A 21,788-nucleotide genomic window follows, 5' to 3' on the forward strand; every position below is an offset into this window, starting at 1 on the left:
TTGAGTTTCAATCACTAAGGCCCTCTAAATAAGGTAAAGGCATAAGGAATTTTTCATGAAAAGTCAGAGGCATCCCTTAAAGACATGTCTAGACGACTGTGTATTTGAACTGGCAGGAGGAAATGACTGACACTCTACATAAATACTTTGAAACCCCAGACTTTGACCTGTCATTTGCTAGGAATGCTATTATAATAAGTGACATTCACAGCTAGCTCATATAACATCCAGACAGGCCAATTTTTTTGCTTTACAAATTCTATCTGTGTTGAATTTTAATATGCAATATCTGAAGAAATAATCACAAAAGCATAAGGATCTTGTAATTCTTACTGCTATTGTTGACAAGGACAGGACTATGAATTTTTTAGTCCAAAACTTAGGAACAGCAAAAGTGTCACAAGCGGTAAGTGAAAAGATACCATTTAAAAGTGATGCATTACACTAGGCTGAAAAGAACCTTAGCAGTACAAAGCAATAAAAATTATAAACAGTAAACTTTCCTTTATAAATATAAGCATCAGAAACATGAGAACACGTGTGTAAACTGGTGTGAGGCTTTGTAATATTATTTCCTTTTTCTCAGTAAAATGGTGGCAGTTGTGGGTGGTAGCAGACTTACTCAGAGGTTGCTGATCAAGAATGCACATACTGGCAGGTATATTATTTTCCAAAAACACTGGGTAGTTTATAGCTAGAGATATGCAGTGAATGAATAAAGGACAAATTCTAATTTTGAACAGCAGAGGATAACTTATTTAAAAGCAAAATAATGTCCTTATCCATTTCTCTGATACAGTTTAACACTATAGTTTTAGCTGAATGCTGTCTATGAGAGAATTGTGCAGCTGTTTATGTATGTTTATTGTTACTTTTTTCAGAAGTGTTTTCTAGAAAGTCCAGAAGGGACATTAATTTTCCCAGTGAATTTATGTCCAAAGACCTAACAGATGAACACAAGAAAATCATCATCAATACGTCAGTTCACTTTACTGTGACAAGCACAGCTGAGAATTTAATGCTGTTCATGAGATCAAAATTCCTTCTGGACAAGTGTCTTGTTTCAGCAGTGGGCAATCTCGAAAGCTGAGGCAAAAGTGTAGAACAGTAGACATACAGAGCAAGCATACACTATCTCTCAGTGATCTACAGCCTCAGTAATCCTTTCAGACAGACATAGTTTCATGCTCAGGTAGCATTTGAAGTATCACTTGATGGATGAGGCACAAGAGAGACAAAGGTACAAGTGAATCCTAGATTTGGTTTAGTTTAAAGCACTTTTTGACTTAAGTCTTTGAAAGTACATTCTGATTTTAAATGCTGGTTTCAAAGGGTACCAAAAATAGTGGCCCTCGACAATTGCCAACATGGAAAAGTTCACATCCTCACAGTTTTCTCAGCTGAAGAAAGGGGGATAACAGCATATAACAGTGTTAAAATCCCTGATTTTTTTCTTCTGAGAAAGAGTCATTATCCTTTGTGAAAACATGACATTTAAATACAGCTAAAGAGCTATCAATATAACAAAATGACTGTATCTCATTACAGTTAGAGTTAATTAAGTTAATTTAAGTGTGGTCTGTTCTGATGATAAATGCTTGAATATGGAACTTCTATGGAACACTTTGTAAGTGACTTAAAATGACTATTACATCTGTGACCAGTGTACACTGATGGCACTGGACTTCTGCAATGGCTTAATTAGGATCAGGAACTTCTTGAACACCTGTGGCATGTGTTTTAGCTTCTCTATGATATGAGGGCAGTTAATCTGCACATGCTTGTTTATAATGGACCTCTAGAGTACAACAGCAAACATATGTGCTTCAGGTGAAATTCTGCAACAGAGGCATGTTAAACTGGTGTTTCTGGATTACCTTTAACTACCTATGTGGAGAGATTAAAAATATAAAATGAATAGACTTAAAACATTCCTCAGATTTTATTGCCATTCACAGAAGCTCTCTGATCTTAAAAGTTCAGTTTGTCTTCAATGTTTCTTCAAGTTAGTCATCAGAATTGCAATTAGGGGATTAACCAATTGTGTCCATAGATGATGCCAATAAATGCTGCTTTAGCAGCCATAAAAATGTGTTGCTGATGTTTAATTGAAAGGGAAGGGTAGAGTGCCATTAACCAAGCAGACCTTTAGGAGTAATAAAGACCATCTGCCACGTCAGCAAGCACACTCCAGAGGCAGCATTTCACTGTATCTTAAGAATCAATAACAAATGAAACCCACTGTAATTTAAGATTGTAGAGCAGGCAAGTTTTGCCCTTCCAAGCTATTCACATCAGGAATGCAAGTCTTCAGGAGATAGTTCTGTACAGATACTTACTACTTTTTACAATTCTTTTCCTAATGGAGAACAAAGGTGGTATCTGATTACCTAGTTCAATCTCAAGTATGCATTTTTCATAGGTTTTTAATTAAACTGTTCAAGAATATATGTATTTTAATTATATCAAAGGTATTTCCTTTCTAGATTTTCCATATTCTTGAGCTTAAACAAAGACTCCAGGTCTATTGATTTCTGCAAGTGGCAGCAATGATATTTCTAAACTTACATGTTTACAGCTGAGACTCTTACAGCATCATCAATTCCTCACACTGCCACTCCAAATAACCAAGTAGATTTGTAAACTAACCAACATATTCATATAAACAGAGACAGCCAACTGTCTGTGGTCTGACAAATCATGAAGTGAGCTGTGACATATTCCTGTTTTACAATAAAGAAGTCATCTATCAAATGGTAAATTTTAATGGCTACTACTACCTTTCTCTCAGCAAACATTTGTTCTCCATACCTTCAAAGTGAAATTATATACCAGTTTAAGAAATTAGGGACGGTTTATAGAAGGAAATGTAGCAATCAAGTTTCATGAGCATACATACCATCTTTTAGAAAATATATTTTTAGAAATTGCTTGATTTCAGCCACAGATGTAATTTTACAGACCAGAAGTTTGTTACCAGCTGAAAGAAACCTTCCAAGAGATATAACTGCTATAAATGCCATTCAAAAAGCCTGTAAGAGTATATGCATAACATTTACATGTGAATGACTACTTGTAGTACCTCAAAAACCATTTGAAGGGCAAAGCTAACACTGACAAATTAAAGAAACATGAGCTAAACAGCTATACCAGATACTGTGCTAAATCGGGGCTGAGTCAGAGCTGCTTTGCACAGCTCTGTGGGCACCAAAATGCTCTTGTAACAAGCTTGTACCAAACTCTGAAGCAGTCCTTGCGTATAGGAAAACTATCAGGATGTGCACTGGTATTATAATGTCTCTATAATCATACTTACTCTCTATGAAATAGCAAAAGGGAAGTTTTGAAACTTTTCAGAAGCAAAGTATTTGCAATCAACTTAAATATTCACTGAAGCAATGGGTAGCCAGCGTTTTCCATTTACTACACAAGTACACAAAGCCTGGATTCTGTAACTGGTTACATTTGAGTGAAATAACTATTGTATAAACTTCTAAGTTTTAAATAAGCACATTATTCACACTTGCCAAATAAATTTGATTTACATTCAGTTAATGAGTCACAAGTGTTCTTAACTGAAAAGAATCTGGTCCAGTGTTCCATAAAAGTAAAATGAATACTTTTTCCCTGAGAGTCTGAAGCAATAAAAAGGCATCACACGTCCCAGTCACATATTTTATGTCTTTTAGGTCTTTTCTTTTCTTCCATGGGTTCTTTGTAACATCATCAAAAGAAAGAACAGAAGTTAAAAATAACTCAGAGGAAAAGAAGAAAGTAATCATTGCTGACCAACTTTGCAATTATAAGACAGAAAAAGAAAAAAGAGACTATCAGATAAATTTTCTTTTTTTTTTTTTTTTTTTTTTTTACCCTGGGGAAAGGATTTTAATGTTATACTTCCAAGAGGAAAAAAAGGCTGAGCCAGCGGACTGGTAGTACAATACTTTTTAAGGTTTCCCTGGGGATTCTAGGGAAGAGAAAATAGATGTAATGAGTGGTATGTCTATGTGGAGAAAATGTATAGAATTTTGTCCAAAGCAAACTCAAGTCCAAGCTTCCATCCAGCATGGAAGATTCCTGAATTCAAAAGTAGAAGAATAACAGAAAGAACAGAATCATAGAATCACCGAGGTTGGAAAAGACCTTAAAGATCATCAAGTCCAACAGCAACATAGCCATACTACCCTAACTAATATCCCTTTGCTAAATCAAGTCTATGAGCACCACATCCAAATGTTTTTTAAACACATTCAGGGATGGTGACTCAACCACCTCCCTGGGGAGCCTATTCCAGTGTTTAACTACCCTTTTTGTAAGGAAGTGTTACCTAAAGTCCAACCTAAATGTGCCCTGGCACAACTTGAGACAATTTCTCCTCGTCCTGTCACCAGTGAGAAGAGCCCAACCCCATTCTTGCTTTAAGCACCTTTCAGATACTGGAAGAGAGCAATAATGTCTCCCCTCCGCCTCCTTTTCCCCAGACTAAACAGCCCCAGCTCTCTCAGCCTCTACTCATAGAGCATATACTCCAAGACCTTCACAAGCCTTGTGGTCCTTCTCTGGACCTGCTTCATCACCTCAATGTCCTTCCATACTGAGGTGCCCAAAACTGAACACAGTACTCGAGGTGAGGCCTCACCAGTGTTGAGTACAGGAGCAGGATGACTTCCCTAGTCCTGCTCACCACACCATTCGCGATACAAGCCAGGATGCCATTGGCCTTCTTGGCCATCTGGGCTCACTACTGGCTCATATTCAGCCAACTGTCCATCAGTATGGAACACAGAAAAATTTAGCCACATCAGGGCCTTTAAGAAGCCGTCATGTCTCTGGACATTGAGCCTTTCAGTCTCTTGTTAAAGGAGAAAAGAAACAGTATGATTGAATTTTTAGGAGAGTGCAATATGTTTTTTTGTTGCTTGCTCTAATTCTGCCTTGGAAATACTGGATGCAACTTTTAGGGCCAAAGGAGGAGTATCTGCCTGCAAACTTCCTCTCAATCCATAAATGCATATTACAAAAGTACTGAGGAATGTATATTTCCTTAACATCTGCAAAAATGTGAATATTTTTTGTCAGAGAGATTTACATGGTAGATAAACATCTGTATTACATTACAACGGAACAATGGTTACTTAATCCTGAAAGCCTGTTTCACATCCTTGATTATACAGTGTCCACTGTAGTAAAGATACATATGAAAACTTCTTGTTCATAAGTATTGGAGAGGTTAGGAATGTCTGTGAATCTGATTTTTCAGCTTTAAATATTCAGCAGACCAAATGTCAAGGACAACAATAATCCAGGAGAAAAGGCATTAACAATTGAAATTTCAAAGCTCTGGAGTACACAGAGATTAAATCAAAAGATAGTTTCTCAAATAAATGGGATGAGAAAAAGAAACAGTAAAGTGCAAGAAAGGAAGAAAATCTGTGAAGTTTTGCTATCCAGCTGAATTTTAGAGATGTAGAAAGAACTAAATAAACTGAAAGGCTTTGTGGGATCTTAGAGGATTATTTAGGTTCTTGCTGCCTGATGATAACATTGGTTATGACACTGAGTCATTATAGATATATTGCTGCAATAATATCACAAGATTGCCTGATAAACAGAAATACTGTTTCTGTTGCTGGATGCTGTGCAAGCAGCTTTTTGGTTAGCTGGAAATTAAAGTGAGTCCCACAGAATACAGATCTGGAGGAAACACAGTCAGAGATAAGCAACCTCATGATAAAGAGAATGAAAGAACTTGATTTAAGTTAAAAGAGCAAACAAGCCCATCCATACGTAAACACAAGTAGGCATGCAGTCACACTCAAGAGATTTAATGGAAGAAAGGTGGAGGAGGGAAAATAGGAGGCCACAGTTCAATGGAGATTCTTAATTGATTAGAATGCCCACAGCAGTACGAGACAACTGGAGGAATCAATTAAATATTACAGATGAGTTACGACAAGCATAAAACTCTTAAATAATAAAATGCAAGCAAAGATCTAAAATGAAATTTTAAAAGAACAAAGAAAATGAGATATGTTAGAGGGTTGCTTTGTCCCTTGCACATTCAGATTTTTCTTTCTCCACACGTTGCATTTCTTGGATTTAATAGCGCACTTCTTTGTGAAAATTAAAAGAGCACATTTTAATAACTGAAATGTTCAATATGATCATCACGTTCAAGAGTGTCAGGAAGAGGCGTACTGCTTTTTCTAGCTCAGTCTCCTCTGGTCACAGGAGGAGGAAAAACTTTCAAATGAAATATGGTTTAACAAATTTACATAATAAGATTCTGCATTACCCCCTCACACAGAAGCCATAAATTGGTTCAAGCTTGCTATAAGTTATCCTAACATAGTTATATACTAACCACTGACATTTTCACTAGAAGTAACTCATTGTAAGATTTTATAAACATTCATGAATCTCATGGAGGACTGGCAAGCATTTCTAACTCAAGAAGAAAGGCACAGGAGACAGTAAGCAAGCTGTGTTGAGATATTATACACACAAATTAATTTCATCATCTTGCAGAAGACTTCTGGGGACATCTGAAAAACTGTTTTAAATAATATTGGGTCACATAGATGGATGTGGGTAGGTTTGGAGTTGTTTTCAAGGGAAATGGGACAAGCACAGAAACATATATTTAGTTATGCTTCCTCTATGATAATGCAAAACACGAACAGTTTATCTCAGAAATTTTGTCCACTGTCTGCACAAGACTATCAGCTTGGTTTCACTGTGTACTTATCACAGAGCATTTCATATGTCACTGTGAAATTCCAAGGCATTTTCTCTATCATGTTGCAATAACTTACATTGATAAATGTATACTTTGTTTCATTTATTTACCCCAAGAATTTGAAGAGTGTATTAGAAGCTACATTCAACTTTTGGTGGTTATTAGCTCATATGAAGAGAGAATTTGGAAATGTTTTTAATTGCATCGCAAAATCTTTAGCCGGAGTGAATTGATGGGGTCAGCTATTTAAAAAGGACACTGTCAGAATACTTCAAATACTCACTCTGATCAAAATTTGTGTGAAATTTCACTCCACTTTTATCAATTCTCAGTTAACTTGACTTAAGGGAAAAACAGCTTTAAATTTCAGTAAAGAAATCCTGAAGTTGTTCAAGTGTTTAGTCACAATTAAGGTCACATGAAAAATGTCACCCTCTCCCCCTTCAGTCTTAATGCAGAAACAGCCTTTTCGGGGGAAATTTCAGCTGATGTCTCATCAAGTACTTTATGGAAAGTAAATATGAAACTTCACCACTATGCCACGCTCATAAATATCTGTACCAGTAACAGTGATCCACTGTCTGTTTTTTTCTCTATTGAAACGCACCACCCACTGCCTCACTGTGCCCAAATCCACAGTTTGGTACCATAAATGTTCATCCATTATCTATGAATGTCAGTGGGTGTCATTTCCTCTGCATGGAGGAATTCAGTTATGCACCTTTGCTTCATATGGACTTCCATGTCAGATACCATTTTGCCAGACTGCCACTCTGCTGTCATCTGTTGCAAAGCAACAAAATGTAATGGGATACTCGTTGGAATTTTCAGCTTTTACTGCCATACCACCAATAACCACCTCTGACACTGTGGGGCAAAATAATAAAACAGGGGGCATTATTTTCAGAGTAGCCCTTGTAATTGTGTACATATTAGTATCTGAATGCCAGAAAGTTCTCACTCCAACAAAATGAGTATGCTGATATACTGGGAAAAGTTAATCCACTGGACTGTTACTGCTTACCCACATCTCAGCTGTTAAAAACTATGATTTCAGTCAGTCACCAAAGCTCTGTCTTTGATAAACTTTTTGAATGATTCCAGATACAAAAAGTACAAGCTTTGTTTTCAAGATACTGCAATTCTGCCAAAGACTACATATGGAAGGAGGAACTTCAACTATTTCCTTCTGCCAAAACTCAGATTTGCCTTCCTCAGAGTACACTAACAAATGTGATATTCTCCACACTAATTCTTTTTTTTTTTTTTTCTTCCCCTGTCTCTTTCTATCTATACAAACACATCAACAAGGACATCAAGAATGACACAGACATGCATACTTTGTTTCCATTTTCTTTTCTTCAAAGATTTCCAGGGGAAAAATATAAATCTCTATTACATTTCATTTTATTTTCAATCTTTTCCTCAGCTGGGTAGCTGGTATTCTTGCCTGTGAAATGAACAGCAATATAAATTCTACTTCATACTGCTAATCTTCCTATGGTAAAACTTTCCTGTTTCCTGATTTACTAGTGTGTTCAAACATCATAGTGCATATGATTCATAATTGATTTATTGAAGCCATGGATAAATTATTTATTTTTAATATGCAAAATTTCTTATTCTTGGATAAAGATGTTCAGATGTGTACCGCAGAAATTAAGATGAAAAAAAAAAAAAAAAAGAAAAAGAAAAAAAGAAAAAAGAAAGAAAGAAAAAAAAAAGAGAGAAAAGGGAAGGGAAGGGAAGGGAAGGGAAGGGAAGGGAAGGGAAGGGAAGGGAAGGGAAGGGAAGGGAAGGGAAGGGAAGGGAAGGGAAGGGAAGGGAAGGGAAGGGAAGGGAAGGGAAGGGAAGGGAAGGGAAGGGAAGGGAAGGGAAGGGAAGGGAAGGGAAGGGAAGGGAAGGGAAGGGAAGGGAAGGGAAGGGAAGGGAAGGGAAGGGAAGGGAAGGGAAGGGAAGGAAAGGAAAGGAAAGGAAAGGAAAGGAAAGGAAAGGAAAGGAAAGGAAAGGAAAGGAAAGGAAAGGAAAGGAAAGGAAAGGAAAGGAAAGGAAAGGAAAGGAAAGGAAAGGAAAGGAAAGGAAAGGAAAAAAGAAGAAAAGAAGAAAAGAAGAGAAAAGAAGAGAAAAGAAGAGAAAAGAAGAGAAAAGAAGAGAAAAGAAAAGAAAAGAAAAGAAAAGAAAAGAAAAGAAAAGAAAAGAAAAGAAAAGAAAAGAAAAGAAAAGAAAAGAAAAGAAAAGAAAAGAAAAGAAAAGAAAAGAAAGGAAAAGAAAAAAACAACCCTGTAATTGTCAAAAGAAATCCTCAGAAATCTTGGCCAGTTGTGGGGTGGAACTCTCCTAATCCACACAATGTGGATTAGTTACACTTTGTTATTTCCTCATGATGATGCATGTGGTGAAAATGTGTATATTTTCCACTTAAAATTTTGTTTTTGTTTGGTTGATTGCTTTTGTGTGTGTGTGTGCATGTGCTTTGTTTTGTTTTGTTTTGTTCCTTTTGGAAGTGAAAGAAAGATAACAAGTCATAAAGCAGACAACCACTGAACCATATGTAATAAACAAATATTTTTGTGACAATAACAGTAGAAGCATTGAAAAGCCAGCATTATTACAATTAGTAATGTCTGGTATAAGGAAAGTGTTGCTCAACCATGTGAAAGACCACTGAACCAAGCCACATAAGTATTACAGGCACTGCAGACAAAGAGCTCAGCATCATTCAGACAGGTAACAGAGCATAGTTACCAGTCTATGAGTGTTTTCAATATTCAGGACCTCATTAGCTCAGTTATTCCTGAAGGTCAAGCTCTAGAAACAGCCAAAGATACAGATAATGAAGATTTTTTCATGGAATCATGGAATCACATGAAAAAAGGACCCACAAGATCATCTTGTCCAACTGTCCTCCCATTACCATAACTACAGAAAACCACTAAACCATATATTGTAGCCCCTCAGCCAGATGCCTCTTGAACACTGCCAGGGACGGTGACTCCACCACCTCCCTGGGCAGGCCATTTCAGTGCTTGACCACTCTGAAAGAAAAAGTTTTTCCTTATGTCTAATCTAAACTTCCTCTGGTACAACTTGCAGCCATTTCCTCAGGTCTTGTTTGTTGCTTGTGTAAAGAGGCCAAGCCCCTCCTCATCACAACCTCCCTTCAGGAAGTTGTAGAGTGCAGTGAGGTCTCCCTTGAGCCTCCTCTTCTCCAGACTAAACAATCTCAGCTCCCTCAGCTCCAGACTTGAGCTCCAGACCCCTCACCAGCTTCGCTGCCTTTTGAACATGCTCCAGAGCCCCAGTGTCTTTCTTGTAGTGAGGAGACCAAAACTGAACACAATACTCTAGGTCCAGCCTCACCAGTGCTGAGTACAGGGAGATGATTACCACTCTTCTTCTACTGGTCACACTATTTCTTATACCAGCCAGGAATATACTGTGAGAGCCCATGTCAAAGGCTTTGCTGAAGTCTAGGTAGACTAGGTAGACATCAACAGCCTTTCCCTCATTTACCAGTCTAGTCACCCAGTCGTAGAAGGAAGTGAGGCTGGTCAAGCATGACCTGCCCTTCATGAACCCCTGCTGGCTGGGCCTGATCCCCTGGATGCCATGCCCATGCCGTGTGATTTCACCTAAGACGATTCAACAATGCACAGGCGAATTGCTGAGCTAGTGCTTTTATTTTTATTCTAAAAATTGATTATTGTCCTCCTGGTTTATGTCAGTTCTTGAAATCTAAGCTTTCTTTTGTGAAGGAGTTTCATTTCTTAAGTAAGGACTTGTAGCTAATAAGCTATACTAGAGGGGGATCTCTTATGAACATTTTTACTGTTTAGAAAAGAAATTGCACAAAGCTTAATGTCTTAAAGGCAAGAAATTAAAAAGAGTGAATATGCTTCGTTATGAGACCATGTGCTGAAAAGAAGTCAGTATTGCATCTTGCCCTCCGTAAAACTAGGTACCCAGGTATCTGATTATAGAGGGTGGCCAGCAGCCACATTCTGTAGCTTTTCCTTATAAAGAATCCCAGCAGCCCATACATTCACCTTGAAGTCTAGGTTAGGTGTTGTGCATGTTTGATATCACAGATACAATTTTAGTCTTTTGTTTGTCCATTATAAAAGATGAAAGAATAACTACTTTCTTTATTGGAGAATCCTGAAGGTTGTGAGTTAGCCAGACATTGCATTATGAAAACCGAAATAAGACATGGATGCACCCTATGAACTTCTAACTGTAGATTTAGTCTCTTAATTTTACCTCTTTTGTTTGCTCTGTAAAATCTTTTTTTTTTTTTTTTTTTTTTTTTTTTCACCCCCTTAGATGACCTCCAGATGCTTTGAATGACTATTTCCTCATGCTGACTCTGGATAATAGTTCTGCTTCTCAAATCTCTTGCTGGCACATGTTGTTATTAAAAGATGATTTATATGGTAGAGCACAGTTTCAGCAGTGTAGGACAAGGCCAATTCTTGGTCAGAGCTTTGGGAAGAAGCCTGGAGAACTTGAAATGGATGATGTTTTCACATGCAATTTGTTCAAGTTAATGGGTTTATTTCCACAGTCAATGGGTAAGATGTTTTAAGCGACGTTTATGCACTGAGCTGCGAGGCTGCCAAGGTTATTGCATTTTTCTTGTATTATTTTTGTATATATTATATATATTATGTATAATTAATCTCTAATCCCAGAATTGATAGCTATATCCTCCAGCTGATAACCTGCTGATCATCAGGAGTTCAATGTGTAGGAACATGAAGGTCAAAAAATCTAAGGATGTCTTCTTCTGGAAGATTATTCCTGGTATATTCATTGAATGGAAATATTCACCTACAGGCTAAAGAGATTATCAAACAAATCTTTTCCAAGTTTCTGAAAAAAAAAAAAAAAGAATAAAAAAGTGTTAGATTAAATGTGCAAGTCACACAAAGCACAGTATAAGCCTGTATTGTCTCATTTTTTTCCTTTCTATTTTTATACGGTTATCCAAAAACATGTGCTAACTAAAGAGAAAATACTAATAATAATAATAATAATAATTATTATTATAAAAATAAAAATAATAATAATATATGAAAGAAATGACAACTTTTGAGAAGATTTATATGTCACTTTCAGCAACCAGTTTCCCTGTTGTTTCCTGAATAACTCAATTACTACTCCCAGCTCATACCAGGAATGTAATCCCTTTGCTTGCCTGAATATACAAACCCTTCCCACACAGACTCAAAATTTAAGATAAGGATCAGGTGATTTGAAGCATTTATCTTGTCTGTTGACAAAGACTTTCCAAACTATTTTCCCCACCCCCACCCCCTCGCCACGACAACTATACTATACCTAGTAGTATACAATTTTAATCCACCATAAACATATGGTAAAATCAACTATAGACTGAAATAGAAGCTTAACTCTTCTAAGGGAGATACATGCATTACATCAACCTGTTTTCACTGTACTGTCAAAAAGGTGACTAAAACACAATTCATTCAGAACAAGAGACAATGGGCACAAGCTGCAACACATGAAATTCTTCCTAAATGCAAGAAAATGCTCCTAGTTTGAAGGTTACTGACCACACACTTGTTGCCCAGAGAGACTGCATCACTGAAGATGTTCCTACTGGATATGTATCTTGAACAGTCTGTTGAAGGTGACCCCTACATGAGCAGGGGAGGGTTGACTTTATGATTTTCAGAAGTGGTTTCCCACCTCAGCCGTTCTGTGACTTTGTGAAAATATTTAGAATCCATTAACCTTAAGACTGTATCAAAGCCCAGTTGAAAGAGCTGCTTCTAAAGAAACATAAATCAAACACCCTCTTCTACTGTTCCTCAAGATGTGTTTCCATACTCACAGAAGTACCCTTTGACCAATTAATTTTTCACTACTTAAGGCAAAGACAATGCACAATAGTTTATTGAAGTCACTTTAAAAGAGTGATTGTACATATTCAGACAAGCCACAGCTCTCCAAACAAACAAACAAACAAACAAACAAAATAGCCAAGGATTTTGATTTTGGCATAGATGTAACAAGTTTTCCCAGTGTATTGTCCAAACATGAGGAAGAAGTGGAAGTGTCTTCTTTTACCTTTGTAAAGGGACTTTGTGCTATCAGGAATATTTTGAATCCAGTAAGCAAAATATCACAGAATTAACTCTCAAGGACAGATGATGACCTTGTCTTATGCTTCTGACAATCTGAGTTCTCTGCAATGTTCCCCATGGGACTCAGCCCTATATAGCATCAGCTCTAGTGTCATCAGATTCTTAGGTGTCATTTCAAATTTTCATCATGTTTTCAGTACAAATGTTACTTGCTTCTTCATTTGGATGGTGTGGATAAGGATGCTTAGCTACCTGTTTAAAAAAAAAAACAAAACACAAAGAAAACTACATGAATGAAAAGCACATAAAAGAGGGTGATATACTTTTTGCTGGAATTCAGACAACAAGCACCAGCTTTTCATTCTTTTCTTCCAAATTCAATTCTAAAATTTATTACAATTGAATTACAGATGCCAAATCACATTTATCAGAAACATCAAAGCTCCATACATTCGATTTTAACCATTAGCTCAATAAGCAATATTTTGTAGAATAAGTTCTAATTCTATTCCAGACAAATTGCAGACTTCATTACATACAGTGTTTTGGTATATTTTATCCTTCCTTTGTATTTTGTTTTTTGTCTTTCCCTCTTTATTGCAATGCATCTCACTCTCCTCTAATTTATGTATAGTTGTGCCCAGCCTCAAAACATCGTTAAGTTGATAGGTCACATTTTAAATTAAGTTTGTCAAGTAAAAGTGTAATTTAGATCCAATAAAACAGTTATTACCACTTTTAATTAGGAAAAGATGGAGTCAGGTCTGTCTGAGGCATAACCATGCAGAGAGCCATCTACATGTTTTTTCATTCAAGTCGAGTCACTGATTATTGTAGTACGTCTATTCAAATTCAGCTGAGGGTGCATTCTTCTGTCAGCAGAACAAACCTCAATTAAAGTAAAGAAAGATATTTGGAAATTATAGTTTCAAGTATTCAGCAGATCTTGAGTCTTAGTTGATTGTAATGGTGCTGTCTCAGATTTAATAAATGGCAGAGTCCCATTTGAAAGTGGTTACAGATGAATTTTGCAACATCCAAGATCAAGCAATTGGGAGAAACACTAATATTGAACAGTCTAAAAGCAACGGATTCTTTCCCCTCCATTTGGTTAGTCACACCTGTCAGTCACTGAACAACAATGTATTATGTGTTCCTACCTGTCAGTTTAAAAGGTAAACACAGACACAACTTTAAGTCTCCACTGAAAAGAGAGATACAAGAGGAATAGAAGGCTTAAATACGGGTGTGGTACAGAATGTACAGGATGTAACTGGATATAGTAGAATGTAGCTGTCAAATTTACAAAACATCTACGCATGATAAATCTGCTTCTGATGAGAGTTACTGATCCTCTTAATTGTGTCAGCTCATTGACTGTTTACTGAGGAAACGAATAGAGATACTTTTTAAATGTACACTAATTTATAAAGTGATGTAGTGTTTGTTTGGGAGACTGGCTCTGGTGCCCTGTGCACAGATTTCAGATTAATGCAGCTGAACAGAGTTTAGGAGTGTAAACCCTGAGTCAAGCATGGTAGAGAGAACGAGGCCTGTGCTAGTCTTACTCAGTTGTTATACGCAATGTCTTTTTGTTGTATTCCACAAAATTATTTTCTGCTTGTTTTTGCAGAACAAAATACGTGTGTATGTTTGTATACAGAGAGAAGGAGAGTGTACTTTCTAAAGTTGTTTCAAAGGACTGAGTGGTAAATGTCAGTATTTTGAAAACCTATGTATTTTTTGTATATCTTCAGTCACCAGATATTCTTGTTATCTCATATTTTCCATACAGTTGCTTCTTAAAGTATTAGAGTGGCAGGGTTATGTGCTAAAGCAGTTCATCTGTAATGGGAAGTGATCAGCTCACCTCTATAATTGCTTTTCTAGAGCTTCAGGCACAGATTTGCCATGAACCTTTAATCCCCTCTCATACACTATCCACTATGCCTTGTATCCTGCTTTATTCCTGTGCCATAGGTACAATTCATTTTCTCAGCATTGTATACCAACTTCTTGGCCCTAAACTCGTACACACTGTATGTGGTAAATCAGCAACAAGCAGAATTGTTTCCCGGGAGTCCAGGATAGTATGATTTTTTTTTTTCCAAAGTAAAATCATGTGTCCTCCTGGGAAGCATATGCCCTGATACTGGGAGAGATCCCATACATGGGACCACTTTAATATACTCCTCTTCTTGCTGAATGTAAAAAAAAAAAAAAACCAAAAAAAAAACAAAAAACCAACAACAAACAACAACCCACAGACAAACAAGCAGGAAAAAAAAACCAACAAAAAAACAGACAAACAAATAAATAAATCATAGATTTTTCTTTCTTAGAGTGGTCAAGATCATATCCCCGCAGATAAATATACAAAGAATATAGCATACAGTGATATTCTAATATTCAACAGTTCACAGATTAAAGGGACCATCCTCATGTTTTCATGGATAATATGTAGTCATTATTTTGTGTGTATCTTATGTATCTTTGCTTTAACAGATCATTTTTACTCTTTGTTGAATTTTTGAGGGTTTTGTTTTAGATTGTTTTTTGGAGGGATAAGGAATTGGGCTTGGGATTCTTTATGTTGTTAACACCTGTGCTAAAAATGTCATGAAATTAAACAAAGCCAGGAAATATTCCTGAATCTGGAACCAGATCATCTGTCATACTGCTATAACTGTCCCTAGCACAGTTTTGGTTTGTACCAATTAGAGCTTTCTCAGATAATTTCAAGGCACAATTTGGGAGTTAGACAAAAGCTAGACCCATTCCCAGTAGGTAGTTTGGATGCAGTTACTCTATCTTGGAGGCTATGAGAGTTTAGTGCAGATACTAGCAGTTGCTTGCCAGTTAGCTTATGTGCCAAGAAACAATGCCCTAAATACATCTATATCTAGCATGTCTAGTCTGAGCTAGACATATAACAAGGAATTCCACTATTTACTCTTGACTTATTCTAACTACATATTTTTCAAATTGTTTCAAATCTACTGTCAAGTATATTTTTTAATATATTTCATGTTCTCTAATCCTTGTTTACTCTGTTCATGTAATTGCTAACCTACATAAGCAGAAGAAGAAGATAGCTGCAGCATTAAAAAATAGTTGAATGGCCAGATCTGAAACTAACATAGCAGAAAACTAAAGCCAGATGAGATACCTTTAATTAAATAAAGTGAATTCACTATGTTATTATTGTTAGCAAAAAATGTAATGAGAAATTGTTCAGACATGTAACATGTGAGGATATGTACAACTTATCAGGATAAACAATTACATTTATTAAAAGACACAGTAAATGCCTACAGATAAGTATGTGCCTATAAAAGCATGCTAGCACATAGCTAGTTATGGTAATTCAGTCAGAAGATATTTGAGGCACTTTATTCAAAATATGCTTTCTGAAATTCTGCCTTCAGATATATTAATTTGGAGGACAGCCAGTCTCTCTGATCCTATTAACCACATTTGAAAACTTTCATATGGCTGGAAAAATATAAGAGCCATACCAGACTTCAGAATAATAATGAGAACTCTGTGAGTAATTCACCATCAAAGAATTATAGTCTTCTACAACTAGACCAGCACTTCAGGAGATGAAGGTAGCCTGCTAACTCTGACCCGAGCAGTTCCAAGTATCTCCATTTCTTTCACAACTGGGTGCGTTTAATGCACTTCGAGCCAAGATCTCTCTGTTGATAGGTGTATCCCCAGTATGGAAATGTTTCTTGAACAGCTGAGAAATCAAGAGTTGCTCACCATGCCCAGAATTCATATGTTCACAATACATGAAAAAACGAGTATGTCCACAGCTTGAGTATGAATATTAAGCAATGCACATACTTTCCACTGCACTCATCACAGATCTTTCCATCTGCTATACTGCTCTCTATTGAAATAAGGGATTGTGTATTTTGTCAGACACAAATCATAAAATAGAATAACAGTGAACATTTCTAAGTATAATCTACTTCACTGTTCTTCCCATCACCTCTCAGTTCCACCAGAAAAACGTCGAAGTTTATACTCACATATACAAAGGGCAGAATGGACCACTAGATAATTTCTTGTATATTAAAAAAAACACATCTCTGCCAGGCCCCATAACATGTACGTGGCTGATATGTAGCTTGATTTAAAAGGCTGAGATCCATAAGCATCCAGTCTTAATAGGAAAGCACACAGAGAAAGAACCTAGTAATTCTCTGATGAATTAATTCCAGAAGCTCATCACCCTTATTGTTTAAACTTTTGATCTTTTGTACTTATTTTTAATTTGAATGTGGATGGCATCACTGTAGCTTCAGTTTTTAGCCCAGCATTTGTATGCCTCCCTCCATTTAAGCATGCTGACTTTGCTCTACTAGCTGCCACTGGTAAACAGAAATATGAAAGAAAGACCCTGACCCTGTGATTTCAACAGGATTTAGTGAAAGTAGAAACTGAGCTGTTTAAAAAGGAAATAAATAAATAAATAAATAAATAAATACATAAAAGATAAAAATAAAAGAATGAAAATAATAGAAGTTCACCCATTCAAGCACAAATATCTTCAATAATTAGCAATAACAGCAAGGGGAATACAATTACAGGCAGACCAAATTGCTTTTTATTTAAATGTTCTCTTTTTAAAATGTATCCCAGTGTGAAAGTCCCTCTTTAAATTAGTGAGAGCATGCATAATCTCAATGTCTCCACTGGGGGTTGTAGGAATATATGTTCTCTCACTTGCTTAGTTGTGCATTTAGGGGATTAGAACAAAATTATACAGCCCTGGGTATTTTATAATGACAGATATCAATAGTAATTTAGCTAATTGAGTGTATTCCAGCTTTATTTTAATTTACTGGTGTTTTTCACTTTATTCTTCGTTATTTAGTTCTGCCTGCACATTCTATTACAACTATAAACCTTGACCCTGCAAACTCTTGCTCATAGAGGAAGACTTTTCTTGCCATATGAGGAAAGAGTTATATAAGTAGATCTGTAATCATCAGAGAACACTTAAGAAACTGGGGCAAAGAAATGCCTGTCTCAGTTTCTAGAACTTTTTAATCTACCAAGAAAACCAAGAACTGTTTCAGTAAAAAATAGATTACTTTTAAAAATAATTTAAAAAACAAAACATAGTTCTGCTCATTTCATTCATTTTTGAGTTCTGTTTTTCTGTATAATAGAACATTAAACAGCTTGAGTGAAAATGCTGTTATCTTCCATGTTTGTCATCAGTTGAAGAAATCTACTGCTTATTGAAATTTACTGTTTTTGCCAAGTTCTGATTTTAAAAATAATTAAATATATATATATCCCTGTTCTGGGGATTTACTGAGTACTCTGAACACATTGCAACTCACATGAAGGTAACGATAACATCTAATCGATGTTACCATAGACTTGCAGGACAATCAAGGCTGGGGAAAAACAAAATGAAACAAAACAAAAAAATTCATCTTTATAGTGTACATTTAGACAGCATTAGTTGCTTTTCTTCTTGAAAAAAAAAGACTATAAGAAAGAGATTTCATCTCTTGCTACAGTTACTATTTGAAGAATCATAGAATAGTTTGGATTGGAAGGGGACCTCAAGGATTATCAAGCTCCAACCCCCCTGCCACAGGCAGGGCTGCCAACCTCCATATCTAATACTAGACCAGGCTGCCCAGGGCCCCATGCCTGAGTACTTCACAATTTTTTCTTCTGTAGGGAACTAAAAGTCTCTCTTGTCACGGTAGAGCAAACAACCACAAGTCTGTTCTTCCTGTAGTCTTGACTACTTGCATTTTCAAACCACACCAACAAACAAACAAAAAAGCCTAGCCTATTCAAATATAAGTTTTTCTTAGTGTTTCTGTGTGATTCGGTTTGATTTTCTTAAGTGATTCTGTGATTTTTCCTAATAAACTGAAGATACAGCTCAGCTATGTCTCTGTGACGAAATTGGTTAGCACATTTGACTGTTAACCAAAAGGATGGGGAGGGGTTCAAGCCCATTCAGGTGCTGGGAGTGATGTCTTTTGATGTTTTAAAGAGATACATTGAACTATGCACTGGAAGGAATCCAGTGAAGAACCACAAAGTTGATTAAAAGACCAATTCAAGACCCAGATGATGCAGGAGAATGGGGAGCTGCGGCTGTAGTCAGGCCATAATACTTACCTGTTGCTTCTTCATGGCCACTTTGCCTTGCCTCTGTGTGGGGTCCCTCCTGCAGGATGCTGTCCTTCCCAAACTGATCCCATGTGGGCTTCCCACAGGCTGCAGCTATCCCAGCACTGCTCCAACACAGCTCCATACCATAGGGTCCATCCTTCAGGAGTTGCTCCACATGGGTCCCTATGGGCAGCAGCTCCCACAGTCCTCTTGCCCCACTCACAGACTCCACTCACACTCCATGGGCTGCAGCTCTGGCCTGGGGCTGCTCTTTTCCTGCTCTTCTGCAGCACTGGTTTTGGTGTCTGCTGGGTTGCTTCTCTCATGTTTCTCACTTCTCTCTCCCAGCTGCTGTAGCACAGCAGTTTTCCTTTCTTAAATCTTCTCTCCCAGAGTCACAACCATTGTTGCTCTTGGTTCAGCTCTAGCAGCAGCAGCAGCATGTCCTTTTTGCAGCAGCTGGACTTCTCTCACAGAGGCCACCCCTACAGCTCCCTTAGACTACCAAAACCTTGCTGCATAAGCCCATACAGAGTCTCACTGATAGTACTATACCAAATAGCCACGTTGTGTATGGGTTTCTGTGTGTACTATCAACTGCTATCAATATTTAACCACTTCCTTCTCAGAGCAAAAGACTTCTTATTGTGACTTAACTGTTTACTACAAGAAATTGTATATATGCTTTAGAAGTGATTCACTTTACTTGCTTCATTTGCCCTGCTGACAAGTCCTTCAGGGCTTGACTTCCCCATCACAGCAGTCAAAATTCCATGAACCTATAAAAAATCCTATTAGCTGTATCAACCTTTCATACACCTTTCAACAAACCTGGAACTGTTAAGAGTGTAAGGTGTTTAATGTATCCTTGATGTGCTCCTCTGATAGTCTAATAAGGCACAAGACTCTCTGACAAACCTCGAAAAGAAAACTGGAACATGATTTTTAGTATTGTTGCACTACACAATACTGTAGTAGTTTTATCACTGTAGTGCAAAGTGGGATCCTTTGCACATTTAATTCTACTAAAACAGTACCGGGACCGAGATTTTACGAGTTTTTTACTTACAGATAAATTAGGCTGTTGAAGTCCAAATACTTAATTGCAGGTAGAGTCCACATTGTTAGGAACATGGTTAATTTTCTACCAGTAGATCCAGGACACAATCAGGAACTATATCGAAGTTTTACAGAATCTTGTCAATATAGTTTTGCCTGGATCCTGCTGAACTTTGGAAGAAACATAGTTCATAAGTGACGTACAACAGTTAACATGTCAATAATATGAATAGCTTGACACTGCACTACATTTCATCTCTCTAACATTGTTGGCAGCATCTTGAAAAAAATGATCCTAAAGAAAAACAGTAGACTGCCATGCACAGTACTGAAAAGGAAAAGAGCAAACAGATGCATTTTGAGACCCAGAGAGTCTTCCACTGCAGGATGAAAGGTTTGTAGAGCTTTTAGATCACAGTCCTGTCATGCACTGAATAACTTCTCCCCCAAATCCAGGCAGTGCAGGCATGTAGTTTATCATTCTGTAAGTTGTAATAAATCAGTACAGGATTGTTTCCTACAGTATATTCTCAAGTGTTTTATCCAGTCTAGTATTAAATTATTCAACTGATGGTCTTCTAGTACCTCCTTGGGGAGATTACTACAGTCTAATGGACCTCACAGAAAGTTTTTCTGTTGTGAAGTCTGCATTTTTCTTAGCTAATTTTCATTCCATTAATCCAAGTAATGATTCCTTGAACCTCTGTAAACAAATTATTTGATTCCTCTGTGTTTACTCAATCCAAATCTGTTAAGACAGATGTTAGTTACACCCTGTAGAAGCCATTGCCTGTCCAGTGGTACATACTCTAGCCTTTTCATTCTTTCTTCACAGTACATCCTTCCCTTCACTTCCTTAGGTTATTTTTCACTTGAGTCCCTTGACATGATAATGGATTGTAAGTCAGTGACTTAGGAGTAATCTTGAAATCACATTCTTAAGTATGCTAATAATATGGGCTAACCACAAAATCTTGCTCAGTATGTCTTCTCATCATACTCATTTTATCATCCACAATAGGGATGATTTGAATGATTAATGTGCTTAATAAAAACAAACCAGTGTTTGGAGAAGTCTTATTAAGGACTGCATGATTTAATGAGACTATTTCATAATATCAAGTTTATCTCATTACTTTTCTGAGATGGACCAGATTGACCAGCATGTTATTTAGTCATGACCTGTTAAGCAACATGACTAGATGGCACCAGAAAAAAATTGCTAATTATTTTCTGAGGAAGGTACTTGAACTTGGTTTGCCTACATGTGCCAGGTCTGAATCTTACTAAAGTCCAGATGCTATTTCTAAAATTTAGAGCTTTCTAAGATAAGATTTCAAGCTAAAATTCAAATGAATCAAAAATCTCTGTCATGTAGCACCTTCACAGGCATACTTGTGGTGAACATGGTGTATGTGGAGAATGTGGTGTTCCCCAAAGTCAGTGCTTGGGCCTGTCCTCTTCAATATCTTGACTGATGACCTGGATGAGAGCATTGAGTGCACACAGTAAGTTTGCAAATGACACCAAGTTGGCTGGAAGTGTTGATCTGCCTGGGGGTAATGAGGCCCTAGAGGGATCTGGACAGGCTGGAGAGCTGGGCTGAAGCCAATGGGATGAGGTTCAACAAGACCAAATGCCGAGTCCTGCACTTTTGCGACAACAACCCCAAGCAGCATTACAGGCTTGGGGCACAGTGGCTGGAAGACTGTGTAGAGGAA

The 21,788-nt window shown here is 37.1% G+C and overlaps 1 long non-coding RNA gene across 1 annotated transcript; it reads right to left on the reverse strand.

Annotated features, from left to right (window-relative positions):
* Window positions 1-12,633: 12,633 nt before the first annotated feature.
* Window positions 12,634-14,247, reverse strand: LOC146762782 (uncharacterized). Its single transcript, XR_014948589.1, has 2 exons — window positions 13,583-14,247; window positions 12,634-13,101 (listed from the first exon to the last, which is right to left on the reverse strand). It is a non-coding gene; the product is annotated as an uncharacterized LOC146762782 (long non-coding RNA).
* Window positions 14,248-21,788: the final 7,541 nt, after the last annotated feature.

Source organism: Coturnix japonica, chromosome 1 (assembly GCF_054131305.1).
Source record: "Coturnix japonica strain WE chromosome 1, WE-NBRP24, whole genome shotgun sequence".
NCBI classification, from domain to species: Eukaryota; Metazoa; Chordata; class Aves; order Galliformes; family Phasianidae; genus Coturnix; species Coturnix japonica.